Source organism: Megascapheus bottae, chromosome 32 (genome assembly GCF_031878675.1).
Source record: "Megascapheus bottae isolate mThoBot1 chromosome 32, mThoBot2.hap1, whole genome shotgun sequence".
Classification (NCBI taxonomy): domain Eukaryota; kingdom Metazoa; phylum Chordata; class Mammalia; order Rodentia; family Geomyidae; genus Megascapheus; species Megascapheus bottae.
The window spans coordinates 6868052-6882676 of record NC_143540.1 but is presented as its reverse complement, the minus strand read 5'-3'; the positions used below and the strand labels follow the sequence as shown (position 1 = coordinate 6882676).

Genomic DNA, 14625 nt, shown 5'->3' with positions numbered 1-14625 from the left:
GTGCCAGCCTGCTGAAGGGCGGGCAGAGTGCCTGCTGCAGCGCTGAGCTATTTTCAGAAGCTGCCAGATTTCATTTGGCAGCAAGAAAATCAGGGAGGGGAAGGGGGGGACAGGCAGGATGCTAGAAGACTGTCTTTTCACTACTCTAGCAAGAGCGCCCTCACCCCTTGGGAGCCCTTTTGGGTAGACTCAAGGGGACCCTCACTATAGCTTTTCTCCTCTCCCTCCTTCCAGCCCCTAATTTCAAGCTTGAAACCTCCCCAGTTTTCCAGGAGCTCATCTGGCAGCAGGCAGGCAACTTCACTCCTCCGCTCGCCCATCTTCCTTCAGGGCGTGGGGGACGGCGCAGCAATGGCAGACTTGCAAGCAAGCTCTATTCTGTTGCTTCCCATTCCCATGTCCCCTTTGGGCAAGTTCCTCAGCTACCCCAACCTCGGTTTTCTCAGCTGTATACTGGGCCTGAGAGTGGGCACCTAGTGGTGTCATCTTGGAGATTTGAGCGGATGACATGTGAAAAGTCGTTGGTACGATGTGGGGTACACAGCCCCCATTACACATCCCTGTGTGTGTACTGGGGCTTGAACTCAGAGCCTCGGTGTTGTCCATGAACTTTGGTGCTCATGTCTTCTGCACCCATGGGATTTCACTCTTCTCAGGAGCTTGTTTTCCAAGGCAGCCACATGTGGACCCAGTCATGGGCTTTAAATGTGTGATGCTAGATTGAATGAAAGGAGCCTCACCATTCCGTCCTAGCATGCTCTGGCCAGATGTGCTGGTAGATAGACAAAAGGTGTGTGGATGGAATGACAAAGCTTATCTTGGCACAGATGGACTCCTTCATTTAGATGCCAAGCACCTACTGTGCCTGAGATTGCTGAGAGCAAGAAAGGCTACAGTAAAGGCTTCAGGCATCTCAAGTTTAAATTCATGAGGGAGAAGGAGAGAGCACCACTCAAATATGTGTTGTGTCATGGCCTTGAATGGGGTCAATGAAGGAAGGAAGAATGAGGCTCTAAGAGGAAAAGGTATCATAGGGCAGATTAAGCCCAATAGAGTTAGTGTACACCAGGAAAGGTGCTTGATAAGCTACAGAACTGACCGGGAGCAGTGCTCCAGGGAGACTGAGCTAGGGGTCTAACTGCCCCTCAGTTATGCTGGTCTGTGCTTTTTCCCTAAGATGGCTTAAGGCTTCCACTGCATCCATCTCCAGAGGCAAGATTGTAGCTGCAAGCTGGGGTGCTGGCGGCTCACACCTGCATTCCTAGCTATTTGGGAGGTTGATCTGCACGAAGATCCAATTCAAAGAAAGCCTGAGCAGAAAAAAAATTCTCTTAGGGAGCCGGGAGTTTGGCCTAGTGGTAAGAGTGCTTGCCTAGCATGCACAAAGACCCAGGTTTGATTTCTTGGCACCATATACATAGAAAAAGCTGGAAGTAGAGCTGTGGCTCAAGTGGTAGAGTGCTAGGCCTTGAGAAAATTCAAAGACAGTTCTCAGGTCCTGAATTCAAGTCCTGGGACTGGCAAAAAAAAGAAAGAAAAACCTGTTAGGCTCCATCTCTAAAATAGTCAGCAAACTATGTAACCTGAGGGTAGGGATGGGATGGGGGAAGATAGGGGAAAATGATTGAAGGGGTGACATAAATCAAGATGAAAGTATTGTCCCTTATCTCCTGTGTTTTCTTGATCTCTTTCCAGAGCTCCTGAAGAATCTGGTTCAGTAACAAGTCTAGCCCAAGTCCAGGTCCAGGGATTGGATAAAATTCTTAAATCAGAGCTGGAAGGTTGGATGCCTACCTAAGTTAAGCTCGTAGTTGAGTCTTTGAGCATCTTTCTCTGAAAAGGGAGCAAATCTTAGATAATTAAATGATATCAGGAGAGCCAAGAAGCCAAGTGGCCACATATTTACAGATCCAGATGTTGAGGCATTTACGCGGGCTCTGTCCCTGTTTCCTTAGGAGTTTTCAATGGAGAGTTCAACAAAGGCTGTAAACATGAGTGCAGGTATGTTGTGTAATATGTGCGTGTACATGTGTTTATGTCTGCGTGTGTGTGTGTGTGTGAAAGAAACAGAGACAGAGAGATGTAGCTCCCAACTCTGACTCAGAACCTGAGGCTGGCTGGCTTCCACCAGTCCAGCTCATTGCTATTCTATTCCAGCCCCTCTTCGCCCGAGCCCTCTACTGCAGCATCAGAATTGAGCCTCCAAATGCAGCCTGCGGCAGTCTCTGCAGGGGTCTCCAAATGTTTTAGGTCTGCTTGAAACTCTTCTCCCTGGCAGGCAAGTTGGTAAGAAATGGAGTAGATCCTATGTGGCTGTCTCCAGACCTGGTTGACTTAGGCTGAGCCTCCAGACCCCCCAGTGCTGGGTTTAAGATACCCTTACATTTCTTCTTTTGTTACACGGAGAAAGCCTGCATATTTACCACTTGGAATGAAAAGTCAGCAGGCAGGAAGTCCATTTCCCACCTAGTGTATAGGGAGGGATGAGACCCAGAAGACCTAAACTCTGGTTTATCACAACCTTGGTCAAGAGTGCTAGAGATTGAACCCAGGGCCTTATACATGCGAACATGCGTAGGCAAACATTTTTTGACCAGTTGAGCCATGCTTCTAGGGGCTGGTGGTTCACAATCTATAAATAAACCTACCTACTCAGGAGGCTGAGATCTGAGGATCACAGTTCAAAGCCAGCCAGGACAGAAAACTCCCTGCGAGACTCATCGCTAATTAACTACCCCAAAATAGAAGTGGAGCTGTGGCTCAAAGTGATAGAGTACTAGTCTTGAGCAAAAGAGCTCGGGGACAACGCCTAGACCCTGAGTTCAAGCTCCATGACCCATTCACCTGCAAAATAGATGAAATTTTAAAAAAAGAGTAGTTGGCAGGCCGTATGACAGGTTAATTGGGGTGTTGGGGCCACCTGCTGGCCACCAGGATTAGTATCCAATGGACACCTACTGTGTGTCAGAACTGACCTGTGAGGTCAGGGAGAATTCACCACCTGCTGATACATAACTACTATTTACTGACTGCCTACTGTGTGCCAGGACTATGCTGATCACCTCTCTAAAGTCCTCACATTTGCATTTTTACAGACAAGGAAACCAAGTCACTGCCCTGTGTGCTACAGGCCAGAGGAAGGAAATGCTACTGTTAGCAGGGGCTAATCACAGAAGGCTTCCCAGAGGTGATGACCACCGAAACTTGAAGGGCAAGCCAGATTTGGATAGATAAGATTTAGGGAAAGGGCAGGGCAGCTGGCGGGTGTGAAGGCATCCTTTTTTTGGTTGTGTTGAGACCAGGTCTTGAACTCAGGGCTTCATGCTCTCACTTGCCTTTTTCTTGAGCCATACCTCTTCTTTGGGCTGTTTTGCTGGTTACTGGGAGATAGCAAGTCTTGCAGATTTTTCTGTCTAGGCTAGCTTTGAACTATGATCCTTAGATCTCAGTCTCCTGAGTAGCTAGGATTACAGGCATGATTCTTAAAGTGTGAAGAACAGAGAATAAGTCTGATGAGCAAAGAAGAGGCAAATGGTGGGAGGGTCTTCTCATTCCTCATTCACCTATCCATAGGAACTAGAATGCTGTGCACAATGTGACAAAGTGATTGCCTAGAGGCAGCCACTTCCTCTTAGAGCCCCCAAATGTGTGTGGCATCTTCCCTACCCTTCCCCTCCCCTCCAGTCATTTGTCTCTTCTAGAGATACACCTACTTTGATATCAGTTTGTCAAACAATTTCATCCACCTCTTCTTGCTGCTATAGCATTTCCAGATAGCTCCAGAGCTGGCTGCCAGAGATTGGAGCTGGATGATGATGATGATCATCATCTTCTTCCTCCCCCTCCCCCTCTTTCCTCCTCCTCCTCCTCCTCCTCTTCTTCCTCCTCCTCCTCATCTTCTTCCTCCTCCTCCTCCTCCTCTTCCTCCTCCTCCTCCTCCTCCTCTTCCTCCTCCTCCTCCTCCTCCTCCTTCTCCTCTTCTTCTTCTTCTTCTTCTTCTTCTTCTTCTTCTTCTTCTTCTTCTTCTCCTCCTCCTCCTCCTCCTCCTCCTCCTCCTCCTCCTCCTCCTCCTTCTCCTTCTTCTCCTTCTCCTTCTTCTCCTTCTTCTCCTTCTTCTCCTTCTTCTCCTTCTTTTGGATTCCAAAGTCTGCACCATTTGGTGGAAGAATTCTAATCTCCTCCCTACCCCACCCCCATTCCATTTTTCCATTTCAACAGAGCTATTTTACGCACTGGAATTTTTCCTGAGATTTAACTTGAACAAGAATTCATGTGCTTGAAAAGTTTGTAGATCACCAAAATAAACATTAGCAAAAATATATCTCAAATTGTGTGTGAGGTGGGCATTATGACCGTCCCCGTCCTTGCCCAGTTTATATCTGAGGAAACCATGTCACATTATAGGTCCTGAAAAATAGACCTCACAGAAGCAGCTTGCTCCTGAGGCACCATGACAATCAGGAGAGTGTTGAGTCACTAAACCCTCAAAGAAAGAGGCTGACTTCCTGGGAGAAGTTTCAGATTAGAGTTGTCTACCTCCCCTGGGCATTTCTGTCTGTGAAGTTCCTTCACTAATAAGGCTGCTGAGATGTAAGTTAAGTCAGAGGAAGCTAGGAGATGGTAGCTAGGCAGGTCCAGAGAACCCCTCCTCGCCAGGGGTGAGCCAGAAGTTGAGGGGTACAGGGCTGGACATTGCATAAGGCTGGAACAAGCTAAGAAGATGTTCGAGCTCCCAGCTCAAAGAATGGGGTGACAGATGGGGACAGGGTTGAGAAAGTCTCTGAGTAAGAGGTACTCAGCTGAGGACAAATAACAAGAAGTTGCCCAAAGGAACAGCCAGTGCAAAAGTCCTGTAGCTGAAAAGATCTTGGATTATCTGGGGGAGCAAAAACAAGCACACTGGTCCTGGAGAGGGCTGGTCTCTGCCAGCCTCTCAAAACAGCAATGAATGTATTGGCAGCCTTCTGGGGTTCCAGGAAATTGACCCCTTTTGGAAGTGTCACTCTCCAGGCTTTGCCCTGACCACCAGGACAGACTCTGGCCCAGGACTTAGGATAGCTTGGCCAGATGTGAATCAGCTCTCACCTGGCCTTTAGCTGGACAGAAGGACCATCAACTCCTCAACAGCTTTAATATCTTAGGGTTGGGCAATAAATTGAGCCCACTAAACTACATACAAAGCTCACTGGAGCTGTTAATATTAATGAAGCCAATGACCGTGTCTGTTTCCACAGTAAGATGAAATAAGGTATAACTCTCCTCAGGAGATAGATTCTATAGAGCTAGGGCATGCCCTCTGGGCTAGGTAATTTCAGTAAGCTCCTAAAACTAAAACTCAATCTCCCAGGTGTTATGGGAAAGCTCAGGGGAGCAGAGATTCTCAGCTTCTTAGCAACACGCATGCACGGTAATCCCTGCAGCAAGAGTCCATGGGCCCTTGGAGTTCTGGGGTCTAGGCTGAGAGTACTGTGAAGGGATAATGGAGATTGATCCCATGGTCTTTCACTTGAGACAGTCATGGCTCCACCCTCACCATTTAGCTAGAGATGTGACCATTACCTACCTGCTGCTCTGCAGGCACCAAGATGTCATCCCAGAATGAGAGTCCTGAGAGTTAAAATGGCAGCTTTCCCTGGCCTAAGATGATTTGGAAGGGCAGATGTGATTTTGGGAAGGTGGGAGCAATGAGGGCACAGCCCAGCTTTGGAAAGAAAGTGTCTTGCTGTATCAGGAGTGGTGAGTTCAGAAAAGACCAGAGAAGCAGGAGGCAGGAACTCTCTAAAGCTTTAAGTGTATAGCCTATAATGGAATATATGTATATATAATATATGTGTGTGTGTGTGTGTGTGTGTGTGTGGCTCTGGAAGTGACAGAAAATCATTGAGACCCATGCCCTGAAATGAAGTGGTAAATTAAGACAGTGATCTGAGGTAACATCATCTGGGGTTGGCAGTGAAGAATTAGGAGCAATGGAACCCACCAAACCACCTTTCCTGGCCTCAGGACATGTGTCCTCCAGAAGTGACTAGCTTAGGACTTTGGGACAGCCCAGGGCAATTCTCATGCAAGTGACCTCTAGACACTGGCTTAAGGGCTAATCTTTGGTTAGAGTCTTCCAGGATGAGTCTTCTCTGGAATATCTTCAACTAGTGCTAGGTATATTTTTAGGGCAGCTGAGCTAGTCTCAGGCCGCCAGCCCTGTGGTTTCTCCGGATCTGAAACCTCCTGACAAGTAGGAGGGAGGAAAATTCACATTATTGACAGATGTATGCTAAAGTTTTTAGCGCACATAGCCTGTGCAGCAATCCTAAGGGGTAGATGCTGCCTCCCCCCACCACACACACCCATTTCACACCTAATTACACCTTGATGAACCTGGTCTGCTCAGGCTTCTCAATGCCTGCTGGTCCTATGACCTTGTCAGAAACTCCCCGGGGCCTCTACTTTGGGAAAGTCCCTGCGTTTACTACAGGCTTGCTGTGTAAAGCTGTTTCTGTGTGAGCTGGACTTAGGACACTTGGGTCTAGGTGCCACTGCTGGTGGTCTCTTTCTGGCTATTTGCCAGTGCTAAGAGCCATATTAAGCTTTGTCCGTCCACTGTTGTCCAAGTCTTGGGGGCTTGGCATGGTGGCTTTACATTTTAGCTTGCTTTTATTTATTTATTTATTTATTTATTTATTTATTTGCCAGTCCTGGGCTTAAGCTCAGGGCCTGAGCACTGTCCTTGGATTTTTCTCAAGGCTAGAGCTCTACCACTTGAGCCTCAGCACCACTTCCAGCTTTTTCTATGTATGTGGTACCAAGGAATCGAACCTGGGTCTTCGTGCATGCTAGGCAAACACACTACCACTAAGCCAAACTCCTGGCCCCACATTTTAGCTTTTAAATCCATTCCTCCTGCAAGACAAGAGTGTACAGACAAGAGATTGGCATGGCATTGCTCATGATTGGGTTAATAGCTTCCTTTGGGCTTTTGCTAGATGGAGTCCTCGATGATCAGTCATCCAAGGCATAGAGGGTTACATATTTTGATCTGGACAGAGGATTTCATACACAGAGCCCATTTATAAACTCCACTACTTCCCTTAACGGCTGCTTTCTAGAGGAATCTCAGTCCTCCACCTGGTAGTGCCTGGATTCCAGAGCTGTGGGTGCATGCACACATCACTGCACCATGTAGAGTTAGAAAAAGATCTCTCTAAAAATAACCACTGAGGAATATTTAATTTGATAGCAAGACTGTGACTAATCCATGAAACAGAGAGTCTATGTGACAAGACACAGTACGCTAATGGGGAGAAATTCATGTTTGACCTTTAAGCAAGTGCAAAATGAAACAGATCTATGCTTTGGCGGTTGAGGACCTGGTGGCTCTAGGGAGAGAGGAGTTGATGGTCAGAGGAGAACTGATGGACTATAGTTCCCTAGGGCGATGTATCATGGAAATAGCATGAAAATCAATACCTTTGGGTGTTAAATGGAGAGTAGAGGCTGTTGCTAAGCTAAGTACTGGCTGGTAAGAGGAAGATGTGGCCAGCTCAGCTCTCTCAGGCTAGCTGGGAGAAGAAACAGGCCCACAAAGGCAAGGGATTCCAACATTTGGGAAACAAATGGTGAGGGCAAAGAGCAAGGTTCCAATGTTGAATGAATGTTTACCACGTGCCAGGTTTTGTGTTGAAACTTTTGTAGTTTTTTCTTCCCTCCCGCCCCACAGGCATCCTTGATATAGAAGCTACTGTGGTTTGTACTTGATAGAGGAAGAAACTGAGTTCATAGAAGTTAAATTATTTGCCTGGTGTCATCCAGGTGTCTAGAGTTGGATGTGAGCCCAGTTCTGATTCTAGAGCCCTCAAGGTCTATTTCTTATTGCTATGTTACTTGAAACTTTTAAAGGTCCAATGCTGGCAGTGGGGGTTGGGGTGACAGACTGGGATAGAGGGGGGCGGGAATCAAGGATGGGAATCTGAGTGCAGGTGTGGTTTTAGCCGGGGCCAGCAGGTGGTGAGTTCTCATTAAAAAAAAAAAAATGCTAAAGCTCCTGGCATGAGAGACATTTAGATCAGAATTACTTCTCGGATTGTTTCATAATTCATGACTGCACATAATAAATTCTGATCCGTCACCCTCAGTGCTAATTGGAGAATAATTTTCATTTCTTAGACTCATTCTTTCTTAGTGGTGACAGGGTGAATACCGTTTTTGCTGCTCTCTGGGTCAGGCCCTGTGTTTTCCAATGTGTGCTCTTCGGAGAGAGGTTTTTATTTTTCCCTTTCACACTCTCAAATTAAACTACCTCAAGGAAGAGGTCCTAAATTAGATGCAGAGTGAGTTACTTTGTGGCATCCTGTTCTTTCCCTGCACCCTTATCCTGAGCAAGATTGTTATAATTGACAAGCAAGTATTGAAAATACAGCTAAAACTGTGGGACCCAGAGCCCTTCCCAGATCCTGGAGCATGGAGCTGTGCGGAGAGCTGAGCTTCTCTTCCCCATCTGAGCCTGGGTACAGGTGTGCCATCTTTTTTTTTTTTTTGCCCTGCCCAGGCCCTGCCCCACCCCTCCCAGGTGTGCCATCTTTTATTCTGTGCCAATCTTGGGGCTAAACTTAGGGCCCAGGAACTGTCATGGGCTGTTTTGCTCAAGGATAGTATTCTGTCACTTGAACCACAGCTCCATTTCCAGGTTTTTTGATACTTAACTGGAGATAAGCATTTCATGAACTTCCTCACGCATGCTGGCTTTGATCTTGAGAATAAAGCACAGATTGGGTCAATGAGTAGAGAGAACTGGATGGTTCTAGTTAGCAGTGGTCCTGGATGTTTTTACATAATCTTTGTTGAGCACTAGGAGAATTGAGAAATATTCATTGGTACCTCGAAGCCCAGTAACCAATATGAGACAAGAACCTTTTCAAGGCTCTTCAGGGGTCCTTTGAGGGACCTGGTCTTAGGGCCTGATCTTCATGTCTCTTTTCTCTGCTTCTTAGGGCCTGGCAATGATTAGTCCTTGGGATCATGTGATCTACATAGGCTCTGTCTACTTGGCCCTGTGTCCCATTCTAGAAGTACCTCTCCCCATTCTCCATCTCACTTGCTCACTCATACATCATATCCTGATCACAATGGCCTTTCCACTTTTCCTTCCTTCCTTCCTTCCTTCCTTCCTTCCTTCCTTCCTTCCTTCCTTCCTTCCTCCCTCCCTCCCTCCCTTCCTCTCTCCTTTCCTCCCTCCCTCCTCCCTCTCTATTCCCCCCCCCACTTTCTTTCTTTCTTTCTTTCTTTCTTTCTTTCTTTCTTTCTTTCTTTCTTTCTTTCTTTCTTTCTTTCTTTCTTTCTTTCTTCCCCTTTTGTTCCAGTATTGAGGCTTGAACTCAGGGCCTGGGTACTAGCCTTAGCTTTTTCTCTTAAGGCTGATGCTTTACCACTTGAAGCACAGCTCCACTTCTGGCTTTTTTGGTGGTTCATTGGATAAGAGTCTCCCGGACTTTTCTGCCTCCTGGGCTGCAAACCTCAGATGATCCTCAGATCTTAGCCTCATGAGTAGCTAGGATTACAGATTTGAGCCACAGGTACCTGAATATCTTACTCTTAGTAAAAAAGAATAACAACAACAATAATAGTAGATAAGATCATCTTCTTAGTAAAGAGGCTGACTTGTCTGTTATCAAGTTCTGGTTTAAGTGTCATTTCCTCCAGGAAGTCTTCCCTGACTTGTAAACTAGGTCAGGCTTCCTGGCTGACACTCCCTTTGTACACTGTTCTTGTGTCTCTAATTAGTTTCATTTGTAGCATAATTAGTTCCATTTTTCTTCCCCATAAATAGATGGTAAACTCCATGATGGAAAAGACCAACGAATATCTATTCTGTACTCAATATATTTCTTTGGTGAAAAATTGATTCAGATTTCTCATATTTCAAGATGAAAACTACAAAGAATGGATGGGAAAACAAACCAAATGGAAACTTTCTGTTTTCTTCCTAGCCCTAGTCCCATACCAATTCAGTTACAGGGTAAGTGGTGCCATACCAAATAGGCTTTGTTTCACATTTAACTCCAGCGAATTGGTTGAAGGCATTGCAATTGGTTGCTTTTTATGTGTAGAGAAATTAGCTCTGTCCTGATTTGCAATATTTGTGCTATTTTGGGCTGTTTTTCTCTTTGGGGCCTATTTGTATTGGAGCAATAATTCCACCATTTGGCTATGTAGAGACTCAATTAATATTACAAATATGGTCCCATAAAATTTACTTCTTGACATTAGAACGTTTTGTTGCTAATTACTCTCCAAGGTTTTTAATTTCAATCCCTCCTTGGTGACTTAATGCAGAAATTCAAGGGCACAGTTATGTCCCCCAAAGGGAAAGAAGAACTAAGTAATGCCAAGTTTTTATTACTTACCCTTCCTTTGGCGGTGGGGTATCCCCCTTCCTCTCTCTTAAGTTCTATCTTCTCCTTTTTTAACCTGGCCAGAAAAACAATAAGCAGATGAAAACTTTATTGAAACAAAGATACAGATGTCTAAGGATAAAAAGTTCCCCCCTTTTCTTTTACTAATGTATTAATTCAAATACTATTTACTGAATACCTGCTATGTGTCAGTCACATCCTGTGTGCCAGGCATTGAATATTTTAGAGAGCAGGGTGAGAGAGGGAAAGGGAGAGAGAGAAAAGGTGCATGAAGCTGGGTGATGATGGCTCAAGTCTGTAATTCTAGCTACATTTGGGATCATGGTTCTAAGCCAGCCCAGGCTGGCTTACAGACTGTTATCTCCAGTTGACTACCAGGAAAGCAGGAAGTGAAGCTGTGGCTCAAGTGGTAAAGCATTAGCCTTGAATGAAATAAGTTAAGGCTCTGAGTTCAAACCCCATGATAGCACCCAAAAAATAAAAAGAAGCAAGAGTATCCCCTATCGTTATCTCTAGATTGCTCACAGTTCTGGGTGGGCAAAAAGACTAAGGACTCTCTGATAGGTCTGGGGAGGTATGGCTCGTGGCATGTGAGATGGCTAGCTATAGCTCATCCAGAAGTATACTGGTCTCCAGGGATTGAAATCAAAGAACTTTGGTCATTTCTCATTTGAAGACATTGGCTAACTGCATAAAATCTGCATTTTAATAATATTTTGAATGGGTTGATTAAACAGGAACAGATGGTTAAAGTTTGTCATTTTAGGGAAAAAATAATGAAATATTGCACTGCTTAATCTGTCTCTCTTTCACTCTTCCCAATCCCCTCCCCACAGCATAGGTCCTCAGAGGCAATACAATTTAAAGCCAGATACTACTAATATCATTTAATCATTTGGGGTGCTTATCACCTAAAAGGACCCTAAGTTCGTTGGCCACCTCTGTGTGTCTGGATTAGCCCTTTATTCTCATGTGGCCTTCTTAAAAGGTTGGATAAAGTGAGAGGATATAAAAGGTAGATGGGGAAATTAGACTAATTCGGGTGTTTCCCTGCCATAAAAAATGTAGTTTCTGCAAGTGCTAAATAGATACAACTTGTAGACTAGCATAAGAGAAGAGAAAGAGAGAGGGGGGAAGGAGGGAGGGAGGGAGGGAGGGAGAGAGAGAGAGAGAGAGAGAGAGAGAGAGAGAGAGAGAGAGAGAGAGAGAGAGAGAGGTTGAGAAACAAAAACCCAGATAGACCTGGGCACTGTCCCTTAACTTTTATGTTTACATGGCACACCTCCCACCTCCACCTTCAGCTCTTTTGGTGATTAACTGGAGATTAGAGTTCCAAGGACTTTACTTTCTCAGGTTAGCTTTGAACCATGATTCTCAGATCTCAGCCTCCTTAGTAGCTAGAATTACTTGGTTGAGACCCCAGCATCCAGTGAAGGTATAGTATTATGTGCTACCAGAACCTTTACTTGTATTCATCTCTGTATCAAATATATTTCTCTGAGGTTTCCTTATCCTTCAGCTTGGATAGAGCATCACATTGGATCAATGGCTAGGAAAGGGAATTGAGTGCCATTCTGGCATTGCTGCCCAAAAACCCTTGGGAGAATGGCATTGCATGCCACTTAACCACTGCTTGCCGACTTCAGTAGCAAAAGCCTCCAGAATGCTCCATGGATAAACATCGTCTTTGTGGCCACACATTGTTTTATGAGCTGAGTCATCAGCCAGGCTGGCTCCTTAAAATGCTGCTATCTGATTCTCCAGGCTTTAGAAGACAAGGAGAAAAGATGACGTGAAACTCATCAAGTTTTGTAGAGGACCAATCTCACTTGCCAAAGGTGCTGAGGGATTCTGCTCATGACAAAAGAGCTATTGATCAGCTTAGATTTCATTTTAGAGGGAAAGATGATGCTGTCTGTATTTTCTTATACATTATTTACAAAACCTGCTTTGACTTGCTGTGACTTGTAATAGCTACTCATCTTAAAGAATTTCTTTACGGAAAATTTTGATTCCTTCCTCACTTCTCAGGTTGCAGTTTATCATCTGTGATAATGAGGTAAACCTACAAGTTAACAGTGACATGATAATTTTTAAACTGTTTATTGTCTTGTGTCTCAAATAAATTGCTCCACCATGTTTATCTGTTATATAGCTACTCAACAAAATGTCTCAGTGAATTTTGGGGTGTGTGTATGCTAGTACTGAGGCTTGAACCCAAAGCCTGGGCTCTGTCCCTTAGTTTTTTTTGTTCAAGACTAGCACTGTATCATCTGTGCCATAGTTTTACTTCTAGCTTTTTGGTGGTTAATTAGAAATAAGAGTCTCACAAACCTTTCTGCCTGAGTTGGCTTCCAACCATGGCCCTCAGACCTCAGCCATCTGAGTAGTTGTAAGCTACCAGCACCTGACTTCAATACAACTTTAATTAAAACCAAAGTATTTATATCAAGGAAATGTATTCTAATTAATGAAGTCTCTAACCTCGGAGATTTGTGATTTGCTGTGGTAAATATCCCAGTTTTGCATTCCAGCCTATTTTATTATGGTTTTAGTAAACATATAAGCAGAACAACCACCAGAGTATATGTTAAATTCTTCTCAAATGGCAGGTGCTTTTTTTGGCGGGAGAGGGGTCATGGGGCTTGAACTCTGGACCTGGGCACTGCCCCAGAGCTCTTTTTCTCAAGGCTAGCTTTGAGCAAAAGCACCACTTCAGGCTTTCTGGTAGTTAACTGGAGATAGTAGTCTCACAGACTTTCCTGCCTGGGTTGGCTTTAAATCACTATCCTCAGATCTCAGCCTCCTGAGTAGCTATGATTATAGGTGTGAGCTACCATTTCCTGGCTTAAATGACCCGTATTTTATTAGCCTCTGTGTGGGATAAAAGAAAACAAATCAAAACAATCTTGCTACAGAAGAAGGAAATACATATTTGTTAGTGCATAAGGCAGACAAACACATAGGATCTCCCAGAGGGAGGTAGTGGGAGTAAGGGCTACAAGGAAAAGCCTTGATGGGAGAGAAAAATCCCCTCTAACTGAGATTAGCTGGGGTGAGTGGCTCTGAAAAAAACTGTTGGATGGTGAAGATGATCTGTGAATTTCAAGGGATGAGAAGATGTAAGATGGGAGATATTGCTCACAAGAGGCCTAAGAGCCAGAGAATGGATGCTTGTATCTGGAGTTGAGAAGACCCCGGAAAATTCTGGGAGATCAGTTTTTAGGAGATGCCAAGTTCAAAAATGAATTGCACCGACATAAAAAGACCTAGAGAAAAATCAAAATTTTCCTTTGAAAGTCAGGTGCAGAGAGGAGGAAGAAGGAAAGAAACAATGAGGCTACTGATAAGGTTGGTTTTCCAGGATGAGAAGGATCCAATTAAGCACGACAGGTCATGCCATGGCTTCTTGGGGACCCCGAGAAGGATCTGGGTTATGTTAAGAACATGAGGAGAAGTGGACAGCTAGGTACCTTGAAGGGATAGCTGAGGTCGATGGAGATGAAGGAAGAACCATGGACAAGCTGAGGGCTGGGAATGTGGCTTAGTGATAGAGTGCTAACCCTGAGCAAAAAGAAGCTCCAGGCCAGTGCCCAGGCCTTGAGTTCCAGCCCCGGGACTGGATGCTGAGAAGCCGGGAAGGTCACTGTCGTCGTCGCAAGCTGTCTGGTAATGGTCCTACAGAGGAAGGAAGCACCAAGGGGCGCAGCAGGGCAGGGTTCAGTGTGCTGACTGCAGGTTCGGGGAGGCAGGCATCTTGCTGGGCTTTGCAGAACGAGGGGTGTCCAGGCGTGACAGGAGGGGATGGTGTCCAGGCGTGACAGGAGGGGATGGTGTCCAGGCGTGACAGGAGGGGATGGCATCACGTGTAAGCGTTGGTTACAGGTCCTCAGCTCGGCGGGACCAGGCCTGGGGGGGGGCAGGACTCGGTGAATGTCCCTCCGCTCCTCCCCTGGTGGCTCCCAGGCGGTGTGTGTGTGTCCTTCCAGAGGGCGTGGCTGTCCCTGCATTCTGTGGGTGACACGGGGATGGGTTTAAAGCACGCGGCGGCCCCCGTCCCTCCCTCCTGTTCTGGATCTCCCACCTCTGAGCGGGGGTGAAGGGGGCCGGGGGGGGGTCTCCGGAGGCGCCGGAAGTGGGGAGCCGCGTGGGGTGGCGGTGTCCCCCCCCCCCCCGGGGTCAGGCCAATCGTCTGTCGCACATTTCCCTCCGCTGAGCA

The 14625-nt window shown here is 45.9% G+C and overlaps 1 long non-coding RNA gene across 2 annotated transcripts; it reads right to left on the bottom strand.

The window, feature by feature from the left end:
- Nucleotides 1–979: 979 nt before the first annotated feature.
- LOC150043135 (uncharacterized) lies at nt 980–14128 on the bottom strand. 2 transcript variants are annotated; one of them, XR_016533509.1, is made up of 3 exons: nt 13970–14128; nt 10398–10461; nt 980–1517 (listed from the first exon to the last, which is right to left on the bottom strand). It is a non-coding gene; the product is annotated as an uncharacterized LOC150043135 (long non-coding RNA). The 2 variants fall into 2 exon arrangements; XR_016533508.1 differs by lacking the exon at nt 13970–14128 and adding an exon at nt 13880–13925.
- Between the last annotated feature and the right edge of the window lie 497 nt (nt 14129–14625).